This window comes from Mesoplodon bidens, assembly GCF_964165515.1.
Source record: "Mesoplodon bidens genome assembly, chromosome: 15".
In the NCBI taxonomy this organism is placed as follows: Eukaryota; Metazoa; Chordata; class Mammalia; order Artiodactyla; family Ziphiidae; genus Mesoplodon; species Mesoplodon bidens.
In genome coordinates, this window is record NC_138171.1 from 14,704,552 (window position 1) to 14,718,590 (window position 14,039).

Sequence of the window (14,039 nt, forward strand, 5' to 3'; positions counted from 1 at the left end):
GGGCGCTTCGGATCTAAAGAATGGCCATTTGGTGGTTTCCAGGGCATGGACGCCAAGGTTAGAGTCCACTTGCTCAAGCCCCAGACCTGCCACTTAAGAGCCATAGAGCAAATGACTTAACCTCTCTGTGCTTCAGTTTCCTCATGTGAAAAATGGGAGTAATAATAATAATAATTCTGACATCAGCGGGTTGGGGTGAAGGTTCAATTAGATGCAGTATGTAAAAGTCCCTAAGAGTAAATAAAATTAATGTAAAATCCTTAAAACAGTGCCTGTCCCTACCCTAATGGTATATTGGTAAGTGGTAGCTATTAGTTCTGTTTACTAGGTGTGCTAGCCATTTTGCAAATCTCCCTGAATACACTGAATACGGTCCCCTGATGCCCTGTCGCAACACGCGCCCGCGCGCGCGGGCGCGCGCACACACGGAGCTACGGATGCTGGTAGACGATTTCCTACGCCAGCAGAGGGCTCCGGGCTCACACAAGTGGCTGGAGCAGGTCCCTGCTGGGACTGACAGCTGACAGCTCACCAGGGCCTCCACCTCTCACGCCCTGCTCCGCTTCCGCTCACACACATACAAGGTAAGCCCCCAGTTCCTGGAAGAACGATCTTCGCAAATTTAAGTTATCGTGAGTTATGTGAGCCCCCAACCTGCAAGAACTGAAGCTAGACTTGCTGTCTGCCTCCTGCCCTTTGCTTCCCACTGAAAGAACCAAGTCACCATGACTTCTCTTAATGACGCTTTAGTCGCCTGGTTTAGTCATTTTTCTTCTCTTTCTGAGGCAGAGAGATGTCAATGTTGCAGGAGAGACCCAGGTCTTGAAATTAGAATTGGATTTTAATATTGGCTTCATCACTCCACCACATAACCCTGGGCAAATGGCTAACTCTCTGTGCCTCGGTATCTTCATTTGTATAATAAAGGTAATAAGAGTATGTACCTCATAGGAATGTGAGGATCGAAGGAGATGAACTTGGGTACGAAACAGGCTGTGTGGCAAGTTTCTTTGCGTCTCTAAACCTCAGTCTTCCTCATCTGTAAAATGGGCACCCTGGGGCTTCCTTGGTGACGCAGTAGTTAAGAATCCACCTGCCAATGCAGGGGACACGGGTTCGAGCCCTGGTCCGGGAAGATCCCACATGCTGCAGAGCAACTAAGCCCGTGTACCACAACTACTGAGCCTGTGCGCCACAACTACTGAGGCTGTGTGCCACAACTACTGAAGCCCGCATGCCTGGAGCCCGTGCTCCGCAACAAGAGAAGCCACCGCAACGAGAAGCCTGCGCACTGCAACGAAGAGTAGGCCCCGCTTGCCGCAACAAGAGAAAAGCCTGCACACTGCAACGAAGACCCAATGCAGCCAAAAATGAAATAAAAAATAATAATAATAAATAAAAGGACACCCCAGAGCTCCATTGAAAATCGGCAGGTTTTTTTTCTTTTTTATAAATTTATTTATGTATTTTTTTTTGGCTGCGTTGGGTCTTCACTGCTGCGCGCGGGCTTTCTCTAGTTGCAGCAGGTGGGCTACTCTTCGTTGTGGTGCACGGGCTTCTCATTGCGGTGGCTTCTCTTGTTGAGGATCACGGACTCTAGGCCCATGGGCTTTAGTAGTTGTGGCTCACGGGCTTAGTTGCTCCGCGGCATGTGGGATCTTCCTGCACCAGGGCTCGAACCTGTGTCCCCTACATTGGCAGGCAGATCTTAACCACTGTGCCACCAAGGAAGTCCCTAAAATTGGCAGTTTTAAATGAGATCGTGTATGTAACAGTCCCCAACATAAGTCTTGGCACATGGTAGACCCATAATAAATATGGGTTCTATTTCTTTTAGCAGATAAATGTAAGTTTTGATTTTTATGAGCCACGATATCAGAAATCCTTCTGATATGGTGGTAGGAATTGTATTTCAACAATAATTGTTTGTGAGAAGGGATATGCTTAACTTATGAGTGTTTAGGAAGATTCAAACATAGCATGAGTCAAGTTCATAGAGACCAGTTATCCATGGTGTCTTTTTATTTGATGGTGCAATACATAAGATACTGACCACGTACTACGTACTAGATATGCTCTAGGTGCTGGGAATATAGCCAGGAACAAGACTATCAACATCCCTGCTATCATGGAGTCTATAAGTAATGTGGAAGTCAGAAAACAAAGTAGTAATATGACATCAAGTGCAATAAAGGAGATTGGAGCAGGATAAGGAAACAGTGGGGTTGGAGGGGCTGGATCAGAGAAGATAGGGTGGTCAGGGAAGACTTGCCTGAGGAGGTATTAGAGCATGACCTATTGAATAAAGTGAAGAAGGGAAGCCCAGCCACTGGACTCTTGCTCCAGGGACCTTGACTCTGATCAAAGAAAGGTCTGATCTGATGGGTTTCCCTGGTGGCGCAGTGGTTGAGACTCCGCCTGCCGATGCAGGGGATATGGGTTCGTGCCCCGGTCCGGGAAGATCCCACATGCCGTGGAGTGGCTGGGCCCGTGAGCCATGGCCGCTGAGCCTGCGCGTCCGGAGCCTGTGCTCCGTAACGGGAGAGGCCACAACAGTGAGAGGCCCGCGTACCACAAAAAAAAAAAAAAAAGGTCTGATCAAGAAAGGGGAGAAAAGGATGGAGCTAATGCATTTTGCCTACCTAAACGCCCAAAGCATCTCCAGGCTCTGTGCTTTTCTAAGCCTAGTCCTCCAGCTTCCTGTCACCTCTGTGAATTAGCTACTAGCCTGCCAATATACTCCTTTTCTACTAAAATTAGCCAGAGTTGGTTCCTGAAACTTGCAATTAAAGAACCTGCACTGGCAAATCAGGGGGGAAAAGAGACAAAGTATTGTAAAGCTAAAGTGAATGATTTATTCCGTGGATAAATGTGTACTGAGCAGGGCCAGGACTAGGGTGAAGCAAGTGAGATACCCAGGGCACAAAATTTAAGGAAGCGTTCACTCAACACCCTCCCCCCCAAAAAAATCAGTGGCTTAAAGAACAAGGATTACTTCTCTTTCACATGAGAGGATGAAGTGATCTAGAATTGTTCCAGTTCAGCAGGTAGCTCCATTCAGGGACACTGGCGCTTTCTATTTGGTGATCCTGTCATCCCCTAGCACATTATCATCATCACAAGGCCGGGAGAAGGGGTTTTGGCGGACAGCTAGCAGACTCCACGGAAGTCATTGCCCACGTGGAGCCTATTTTCCAGCAGATTCTATTCTTAGTAATAAAAGGCTGCTGGGGAAACATACTCACAGACTAGGGAACGAACTTATGGTTACCAGGGGAGGGGAGGGGGGAGAGTTAGAGAGTTTGGGATTGACATGTACACACTGCTATATTTAAAATAGATAACCAGCAAGGACCTACTGTATAGCACAGGGAACTCTACTCAATATTATGTAACAACCTAAATGGGAAAAGAATTTGAAAAAGAATAGACACATGCATATGTGTAACTGAATCACTTTGCTGTACACCTGAAACTAACACAACATTGTTAATGAACTATACTCCAATGTAAAATAAAAAGTTTAAAAAGTGATAAAAATATAAAAGGTTGCTGGGTATAAGCCCTTGGGGGTTCAGGGAGGGAGAGGTGTTTATGGGCTGCAGTAAATGGGGAAGGCAGGAAGAAGTGGGAGAATGTTCCTGAAGAGGGGAACTACAGGAGTTACCCCTGGAGCCTGGGAAAGGTAAAATGAACTTGGCCTGTCATCTTGCAATGGGGCAGGAAAAAGATATGCTAGACAAAGGTGGAACTCTCATGCCTTCTCACAACCCAGTTTTGTAGTCAGAAGATGAATTTGGGAATGAGGAAAGCTGGACCTGAGTTCTAGTTCCTGAGTTGACCTTAGGTATACTCCCTAACTTTGCCAAGCCTTTGACGTTTCTTTGTAAAATGATGAGGATGATAACATCATCAACAATAATATAATTCAGGCTTCCCTGGTGGCGCAGTGGAGAATCCGCCTGCCAATGCAGGGGACACAGGTTCGAGCCCTGGTCCAGGAAGATCCCACATTCCGTGGAGCAGCTAAGCCTGCGCGCCACAACTACTGAAGCCCGTGCTCCGCAACAAGAGAAGCCACCACAATGAGAAGCCCATGCACCACAACGAAGAGTAGCCCCCGCTCGCCGCAACTAGAGAAAGCCCGCATGCAGCAAGGAAGACCCATTGCAGCCAATAAATAAATAAATAACTTTAAAAAAATTCATTAATAATTAAAAAGAAGAGTATGAATAATAACAATGTTGCTGTGAGGATTCCACAAAGCAATGGTCTGTAAAAGGCTTTGGTAACCAAAGCACTGTAGACTGGGGGTGGGCAACTTACAGCCACAGGCCAACGCCTATTTATTCTGTAAATAAACCTGCATTGGAACACAGTCACCCTCATGGGTTTACCTTGTCTGTGGCTGCTTTCACACTACAACAGCACAGCTGAATAGTTTTGACAGAGACTGTATAGCGAAAAGCATTCACTATCTGGATATTTATGGAAAGTTTGCTGGTGACTTCTGCAAGGGCTGTAGTGATGTTAGCTATTACTAAGCCTCAACCTCCGTAAGCACCGTTGTATTCACCAGTAAAAGAGGACTAATAAATACCATCTTCAGTTCCAAGATGTTCTGAGGATCAAATGAAACAATATATGTAAAACTGCTTTTCAGATGCTTTGCAGACTGTGAAGTGCTATATAAATGGCAGTCGTTATTTAGTGTCTTTGCTGAGTATCAGTTTCATTATTTAGTCTCTCCCTTGAGCATCTATAAAAAGGACAACAAAATACCCACCCCTCGGGGTGGTTGTGAGGATCTGTGAGACAAAATGGTTAGAGCATAGACTTTAGAATCAAACAAGCACGAGCTGGCCTCTTGCTCTGCCCATCACTAGTTGTACGATCAGGGGACCCACATAACACCTACATCATAGTTGCTGTGAGTGTAAAGGGACGTGGCACGAGTGAAGCGCTGGAGCAGTGCCCGGCCTTGTTCCGATCTGCAGGTGCAGTGACGAATACTACCTCCCACGGGTCCCTACCAACAGTACAGCTGAGCTGTACCTCTCTGCCTCTGCTCCGCGCCCACGGTCAGCCCTGGGTGCCGGTATAATTAGCTCCGGCTCGGTGGTGAGCAGCCGCGGCTGCTCAAAGCCTCTGACACGACTGTCACCTCCCACTCAGTTCTCCAAACCACAGTTATCCCACTGTTGAGTGCGTTACATGCCTGCTGGGCACCGGGCTGAGTGCCACCAGAGGACATCTGAGCCCTCAAAACCTCTGATTTATCACAAGGAACACGGACTGTGCCAAAAGAAAAGTTTCGGGGAGCGATGGGGGGATGGGGGGAAGAAATGCAGCCTCTTGCGTTTGCTGAGAAATCCCATTCTTCCAAAACCCATAGCCCGCGGCGGGGGAGACAGCCTGTGTCTTTAAGAGGCCTCCGCTAGCAGGGCGGGGACCGGCGGCTCCTCACTCCCAGCCCCGGCAGCTGGTCCCGCCCTCTTTTGAGTGACAGGCAACCAACCCAATTGAAGAAGGAGAGTTCAGCGTGACGGCGAACTGGAGCAATAGGAGCCCGGATCGGCCTGCGTGGGGCGGGGCCCCGGGAAGGCGGGGCCGGCGGAGGCTAGTGGAGCGGCGGCTGGGAGACCTGGGCGCGGGAGCTGGGCCTAGGTCGGCTCCCTGGTGAGTGTGGGACGCGCCGGGGGTTGGGGCGCGCCAGGCCGCGGGGAGGGCCCTGGCCCGAGGGACGCAGGGCGGAGAGGCCGGGCTGGGAAGTAGGCGGAGGGCTGCGGCCTGCTTCAGCCCAGGGGCCTGGGGGGCTGGAGAGGGCCGGCCTGGGATGCACCGCGCAGGTTCGACAAGCCCCTGAGGGGTCGCGCGGCCCAAGTGGGTCCGCCGGTCCCGAGGGTCACTGGGTCCCCGACCCAGAAGGGTCGACGACCAGGCCTAGAGGAGCAGGGGCTGGGCCGGGTAGGGGTCGCGGGGTAGCGGAGGAGGAGGGTGGGAGGATGGGACCCGGGGGCGAGACGAGACGGTGCGGGGAAGGAGGGGACGGAAGAGGGACCAGATGGGAGAGGGCTTGATAGGAGCCCAAAGGGTGTTTGGGGCTGGGTGGCACCCACCCGAAGCCTCGGAGTCTCCCTTGACATCGCCACCCCCTCCTACACACACAGACACTGCTCATCACCCCGCCCCGTCGATCCGGCCGGCTCAGTGACCCCCCAGACCGTCTACTTGCATCTCCGCCGCTTCCCTCTCAGTTCAGGCCTCTCTCGCCTCTTACCTGCATTGATGCAGTGTCCATAACCGATCTGCACACAGGCACTTGCGCCGCTCCCCAGCGGGCCTCGCACCGTGGTCAGAGGGATCTTTTCCAAATACAGATCTGATCCGGACGCTCGGTTGCTTGTAACTGGCTGGCTTCCACCTCCTGCAGGGCCAGCCCCAGATCCTCACCCAAGCCCTGGAGATGGACTCCCACCGACCTCTCCTCCCTAGTCTCAGTCTACTAACCCCTCTTGCCCAATTCTCTTGTCACACTGGTCTTTTCGTGTTCCCTCTACATACCAAGCCCTGGCCCAACTCAGGGTCTTCACCCGTAGCCTTCCTGCTCCCTGGGCTTATCTTCCCCGCCTGGCTTATTCCAGTCAACTCCTCTTTATCTTTCAAATCTCCACTCAAGTATCACTTCCCCAAGAGGAGTCCCTGGTCCTCGATTCCCCCAACAAGTGAATTCCCCACTTTCATCACCCTCTGTACTTCTCCTTCACAACACTTGAAGAGCTGCAGTTTTACATTTATTTATGAAAATATTCTTGTCTGTCTGTTCCCACCAGATAATAAGGTCCACAAGGAAAAAGATAGTGTCTGCTTTTGCTCCTTGTATCTCCAGCATCTTGCCCAGAGCCAGGCACTGTAAATATGTACTAAATGAATGGAGGACTTGGCTCTGGCAGGAGGAAAAGGTGTGAGTCGTCTCTGATGGCCTACACAAAAACTGTGCCAGGCTCTGTGCTAGAATAATGCTGTCCAATGGAAAGATAATGCAATATATGTAGTTACAAAATTTTTAGTAGCCACATGAAAAAAGCAAAAAGAAACAAGCAACATTACTTTTTGTAATGTATTTTACTTAACCTAATAGATTCCGGAATGATATTATTTTGACATATACTCAATGTTAAAAACATTATTAATATTTCACATTTCTGTGTGTGTACTAAGCCTTTGAAATCTGGTCTGTGTTTTACACTTAAAGCCCATCTCAGCTCATGGTAAACACATTACAGGTGCTCAGTAGCCACACATAGGGGTGAGCAGTGCTAGAAGCTTTACATACCTGTGGCATTTAATTGCCTTTAACCTTTTGAGATAATTATTGTTGTCTGCATTTTACTAATAAACATAATGAAGCTCCTAGAAGTTATGTTGCCTGCCAGCAGTCATCCTAAAGTTTGTGAATGGAGGAGGCAAGATGAGGACCAGGACCTCCATCTGTTCATCTGGAGTTTGGTCCTTCTGTACCCTGTGCTGCCTCAAGGAGGTGCCAGGGGGGTTTGGGGGTGCAGGAAGTGGGGGCTAAACTTCTAGAAAACAATGGCACCTGTGGGTATATGCATATTCGATTTCATCCATGCAGAGACAGTGTGTCTGGGTGCATCAGTACCACCTGCCTAGGTGGCTCAGGAACAAGTGGATTTGATGCAGTTGAAGAAAAAACCTGCAAGGCCAGTGCTTCTTGATCCAGTCACCGGAGCTCAGCACAGTCAGCACCAACTCAGCCTGGTCCCAGGACCTGGGTAGAAAAATGTACCCAGACCGCAGCATCTTGTACAGGGCCTGAGTTAACAGTCTGGCTGTTCAGTTCAACAGTTGCTCACTGAGTTGAGGTCCCCACTACCGGGAGGCCAGCACTGTTCTAGGCCACTTAGGGTGATTGGGGAGTATAGATCACAGCCCTCATCTTCAGGATGCCTGCTGGGTACTTGGAAAGACAAGACCAGACCACAAAATGATTAGATGAGGTGCAGGACACTGGGCAGTGTAATGAAGAACCCGAAACAGTGGTGTGCAGAGGCTGCAGTGGCTGTCTAGGCCATGCTGGGTAATGTGTTTCCAAGTGTGGATTTGGATTCCTCTGCAGGGGTAGGGGAGTACTTCGTAGTTTGCTACAGTTCCCACATAGATGCTGCTTGGCATATTTACTTACCTGTCTGGCTGCCTAAGCAGCCAGAGTTTGTAAACCCATTAGACATACTGGTTTTAACTGAGTCACTAGAAAAGATTTGTTGAGCACCTGTTATGTGCCAGGCATTGTATAGGCCACTGCTCTGGAACTGACTTTGAAGCTCTCCAAGGTTCTTCTGCTAAGAGAATAATAATAATAATAAAAATAATAATTTTATATTGATTTTCCTCCCCAATTGCCTTCACATATGTTCTCTCATTCTGTCATCAGTATACTAAAGCCTGGCAGGTAGGGCTTTTTTATGCCAGGGAAACATGGTTACAGTGCTTTTGCAACTTCTTCAAGCTCACACTGTTGGAATTCTGCTTATTCTGTGTCAGGTATTATGCTTAAATGATTTACGTATATTATCCCGCCCCATGTTCACAGCAACTTTATAGAGTAGGGTTGATTCGAATCTCCATTTAACAGATAAGGAAATTCTTAGAACTGGGATCCAAACCTAGGTCTGTCCCACTCCAGGACACAAGGTCCTTACCTTGTTAAGTTACTCTGACTCGCTAGAAGGTCAAGGTTGGACGAGACCTCACAAAGGTCTTGTCCGACCTCCTCATGCATATCAGGACCTGAAGTCTGAAGAGGCTTGTGCTCATGGCAGAGCTGGGCAGTCAGGTCTTCTGTGCTGCAGGGGCAGGACTAACCCAGAAGGGAGGGCCGAGGCCTTCTTTGGTTCCTGACTGCTGGTGTGGCCTTGCCAGCTTCTCTGGACCTCAGTTCCCTTATCGGTAAAATGAGAGGCTTGGCCTGATTTTGCAGTGAGAACAATGCTGTGTGGTTGGGGTCAGTATTGAAGGAGTCGGGCCCCCAGCCCGGGGTTTCAGCCATAACCCAGGGCTTCTCAGCCCCGCGCACCCCATCCCCACGCAGGCTCTGCCTTCCCGCGGCAGCCGCGGTCCCGTGAAGGCAGACAGTACTTCTGGTTCATCTGTGTTTTCCACTTCAGTTTCTGTTTCAGTTCCAGAAACTGAGGCAAGTGGGCTGGAAACACAGACCCCCTTCTGCATCCATCTCGATGACTGTAGGGCTTTGTGGAGTTCTAGGCAATGGCTCGTCCTCTGTCATTAGAGTTTTTGTTCTCTTTTAGAGGCGGTCAGGTCTGGGGGCATCCTGGAGGGTATTTTTGGTGTGGAATTCTGTGGGCACAGCTGTGTGCCAGGCACGGTGGGCAGGGGAGTAGATGCGGACTCGATGAGTCCCTGCCCTCAGCTAGCAGCCCCTGAGCTGTGGCTCCCAGCCCTGGCTGCCCATTGAAATCACCTGGGGGTGGGGGGTAGTGGTGTGGTTTGCAGTGACCTGGGGTGGGCACGGAGGAGGCACAGCCAGAGCTGAGACCCACTGGTGTAGAGTCTGCACCTGGGGATCTTGTTTGAAGGCAGGTTCTGATTCAGGGGGTCTGGGCTGGAGTGGGTGATTCTGTGTTACAGGCTCCCAGGCAGCATCGGTGGTGCTGGAGTGCAGATCACACTCTGAATGGCACGAGGAAAGGCTGCACACAGAGAGTTGTGAATCAGTGGGATTGTGACTGTGTAAAAGACAGGAGGGCAGATGAGGGCGCAGTTCATTTTGTCTGAGGGGAGGGGACCAGGAAGGCCACACAGAAGAGTGACTGTCTGAGCTGGGCCTTGAAGCTCGAGTAGAAGTTTGCCAGCTGGACCAGGTGGAGGGAGTAATGGCAGAGGCCCCAGTAAGACTTAGAGGAGCCTCATGTTCGGGGGAACAAGGTGGTCTGCTGGGACGTTCGGAGTATCTGCAAGGGCGGTCTGAAGGCCATGGTGGGCCTGGAAGGGGCTGGTGCTCTCCTGCGGAGTCTAAGCTCAGCTCTGTAAGGATAGACCTTGCAGAAGGTTTCTAAGCCGAAGTGGAGAGCTGAGTGCTTCTTAGGGTAGGTGTTACGTGAGAAGAAGCCCAAACAGTTACCCTGTTCCCACGCCCTTCCTCACTGCACTTGTGGCTCTAAGTTAGTGGCTCTTGACTACGTGTTTGGGTGAGTCTTGTGTCCAACAAATTTCAACAGAAGGGAGAAATCTCAGCTGCCATTGGTATGATGGTCCTTCTCGGCGTTTCTAGCAGTAAATGTCAGGACTTGAATCTTCGAACCCAGTTTCCCTCCCTGTACCTCAGAGTCTCACCCTCATTCAGGGGTCCGAACTAAGGGAAGTTAAGTCACTTCTCACTGCAGAAGATTTCAGAGGGAGAAGCCTCTGTTGAGATTGTGCTCTTGATTAGAAAGAGGGTGTGACCTCTGGTTGCCTTCCTGGAGCGGTGCTTTCTCTTGCAGGAAACATAAACTAAACTCACCCATGCCTCCCCCACCGAATCAAAAGCAAAAGAGCAGAACAAAAGCACCCGTCAATCCTTATCCTTAAAGGAATGAGGCGGGGGAGAGTGCGGAGCTGGAACCTTCTGGCCTTCCTCCATCTGAATTCCTTACTAATGGGAAGGGATTGTCTTTCACTTCCTTTCCGCTGGGCTCTCAGAGTCCAGCTCTCTGGAGCTGTCCCTGCAGGGGTGATTGATTGATGGAGCTTTGTGGGGCCTTTTGTAACTGTGCTGATTTTATAAGCACACCTTCCAGAAGCCACTTAAAGAACACCCATTGGAGACACGGAAGGTCCTGTTTTTCTCTTGTTTCCCCAACTTTGCCTTTGAAAACCTGGGCTTTCATTTTCCTGCCTTAGAGTAGAATTATCTTCCCCAGATCAGTGTGTGCCTCTCTCCTGTTTGGTGACATGTAGAGCTTTCCCAATCATCTTTATGTCTGTAATACTTGAAAGGGGGTGGGAGGGTGGGATGCAGAGTCGTTTAATCAGAAGGGGTTGATTACTTCTTTGCCTTCTGGGCCTGGATGTGGAACCACCGCTCCCTCATCTTGGCTGTTCGCTCTTGAACTCTATAGTGATGCTGAACGGTAGAGCAAGAGGCTATTTATAGCCCTGAGAATTTTGCAATGTTACTGAATTGCTTCGACCTAATTTCCACTTCCTTTCTAAAGTGAAAATGAAAAGAGTGAGCAAACGAGAGCTGAAAGGGCTCCGCACAAGGAGATCCTTTATCTGGGGACTGTTACCTGGAGAATATTATTCTTCTAGTCACCTATCTCCTGACGTTTCCATAGGGAGAAAAGCGGAGGGATGTTTTCCCCCATCTTTTAACTAGAGTCAGGAGTGCTAAATCTGATTTTCCAGTGAGACACGTCCTAATGTTAGACGTGAAAACAGTGAAAATGCTGTGGAGTTGGAAGGTGGTGGGTCGAGGAGGGAACACACAACCAGAGTGCTTCCTGCCCGTCCACTGCCGTGTGGAGCCGGCCCTGGTTTGTAGGAGTTGAGGAAGTTAGAGCTGTTGGATTTGAGCAGATGCTCATGGAACCGTAACCGTGTGCCAGGCGCTGTGCCGGCCGATGAAGCTTCAGGGTTGGCCTTGCCCCGGGGGAGGAGAGAGCTGTGGGAATATAAAACTATAATGGGGTGGGACAGGAGCCATCACAGAGCTGTGGACAGAATGCCACGAGAACACGGGCCCGTCCTGTTTCACTTTGCTAGAGAAACGGGGGTGGCGTGAGGAACTAAGACCGGTACAGAGAGGAAGTGACATCTGAGCGGGGCTCTGAAGCTTGAATATGAGCTCTCCTGACAGTCGAAGGAAGGGAAAAAATGCAAAGATACAGAGGAGGAGGAGGAACATGACCTGCCTCGTAGAAATAACAAGTAGTCCAGGAAGGTCTAGCTAGACTGGGCGCCGCACAGGGGAGTGGGGGTCACCTTCTTTAGACAGTGGGCTCCGTTGTCTGTCACAATGGTGAGCTCTTGTCGTTGGTCTCTGAGCCCCGGTGTGCTTCATCTTCAGGTCCAGCGAACCCAGATCCTCCACTGAGCGCCTGCTGTGGGAATGGTGCCACCTGCTTTCACGTGGCTTTCAAACAGCCAGACTGGCTGGGGTCAGATTCTGGCCGTGCCACTTACTAGCTGTATGACACTGAGCACAGTACTTAATTTTTCTGCGCCTCTATTTCTTTTTAAATTTTTATTTATTTATTTATTTATTTATTTATTTATGGCTGTGTTGGGTCTTCGTTACTGTGCACGGGCTTTCTCTAGTTGCGGCGAGTGGGGGCTACTCTTCATTGCGGTGCGCGGGCTTCTCATTGCGGTGGCTTCTCTTGTTGCAGAGCACGGGCTCTAGGCACGCGGGCTTCAGTAGTTGAGGCACGCGGGCTTCAGTAGTTGAGGCTCGCGGGCTTAGTAGTTGCAGCTCGCGGGCTCTAGGGCACAGGCTCAGTAGTTGTGGTGCATGGGCTGAGTTGCTCCGCGACATGTGGGATCCTCCTGGGCCAGGGATCGAACCCATGTACCCTGCGTTGGCAAGCAGATTCTTAGCCACTGTGCCACCAGGGAAGTCCCTCTGTTTCTTGTCTATAAAATCGGGATGATACAGCACACAGGGCTGCTGTGTGGATTAAATGAATTAATATGTGTAAAGCCCTTAGAACAGTATCCTAGCACTGTGTAAACGTTAGCTAATGTCATCATCCTCAGCAAAGGAAGTATTATGTAGAGGGAAGAGAGCCAACTTTGAAGTCCTAACACCCAGTCCTGAGACCCAGTTCTGATGTGATTTCTTTCTTTCTTTCTTTGTGGGGAAGAGGTGGGAAAGGGGCATGTGGAAGATACGTTTCTCATCCCATGTGAACTTCAGTTGCCTCGTCTACAATGGGTTGACTTCCAGGGTTTGGGTGAGCATCAGCGGTAATAATGCTACAGACATGTGATCAAATGTAAAGAGGCTGTGTGCACATTACTGTTACACACAGGATGACTTGCCATAAAGTCACCACAAAAGTGAACTGTTGTAAACAAGCCAGACTTATCTAAGTGGGTTTTGCTCTTCATTATTTCAGCCGCTGTCAATCAAGGGCCTGCTCAGTGCCATCATCTTGTGCCTGTTAGGCAGCTGTCTCTTCAACACTGTTTAGAGCTCCTTCAAAGCTGGGGGGTCACCCTTAGGCTTAGGCTTTTTAGTTGCAACGGGTAGAAACGCAGGCTAGTTTAATTGAAAGGAGTTTTATTGGCAGGAAACAGGGGAACTTCAGGTACCCCAACTGTAGGAGGTGTAGCCATGGAGTCTGGCAAGTCTTCAGACACAGGCTTTTTCCACCTCTTTCTGGGACTTTGTGGTTTCTGGTTTCTGGCCTCCACTCATCCACACATTTCTGGATTCTTCTTGCTGAATAGCTTCCTCTGCAAGGCTCTTGGTTTTTTTTTTTTTTTCTTTTTTTCTTTTTGCGGTATGCGGGCCTCTCACTCTTGTGGCCTCTCCCGTTGCGGAGCACAGGCTCCGGATGCGCAGGCCCAGCGGCCATGGCTCACGGGCCCAGCCGCTCCGCGGCATATGGGATCCTCCCAGACCGGGGCACGAACCCGTATCCCCTGCATCGGCAGGCGGACTCTTAACCACTGCGCCACCAGGGAGGCCCAGGCTCTTGGTTTTTGCTTCTTGGTATCTTTGACCTGCCGCGGTACCTGCTCTGAGGCTGACTGTGACCTTTCTGCTCCAGGGCCCATTGTCATCCATCTCCTTTAGTCTGTGTCTTTAAGCTCAAGAGAGAGAATTGGATTAGTCCAGCTAAGGTTGAGTGTTCACCTCGGTCCTGTTGGCTGTGGCATGGGTGGGGAGAGTTCCAGGACACGTGGGCTGCCTGGGCATATTGGGAAAGGGCAAAATCGCTGAGAATGGGGGCTTACAGTATCTCTGGAATAGTCTCGGTGGTTGCAAATCCCCGTGCTTTAAAATGGAT

At 50.1% G+C, this 14,039-nt stretch overlaps 1 protein-coding gene across 1 annotated transcript in view; it reads left to right on the forward strand.

The window, feature by feature from the left end:
• The first annotated feature begins 5,603 nt into the window (after positions 1 to 5,603).
• Positions 5,604 to 14,039, forward strand: part of ELMO2 (engulfment and cell motility 2) — a 38,998-nt gene continuing 30,562 nt past the window's right edge. The window contains exon 1 of the mRNA XM_081257343.1: positions 5,604 to 5,679. The gene's annotated coding sequence lies outside the window, so the exon portion shown is untranslated. The remainder of the gene's footprint in view (positions 5,680 to 14,039) is intronic.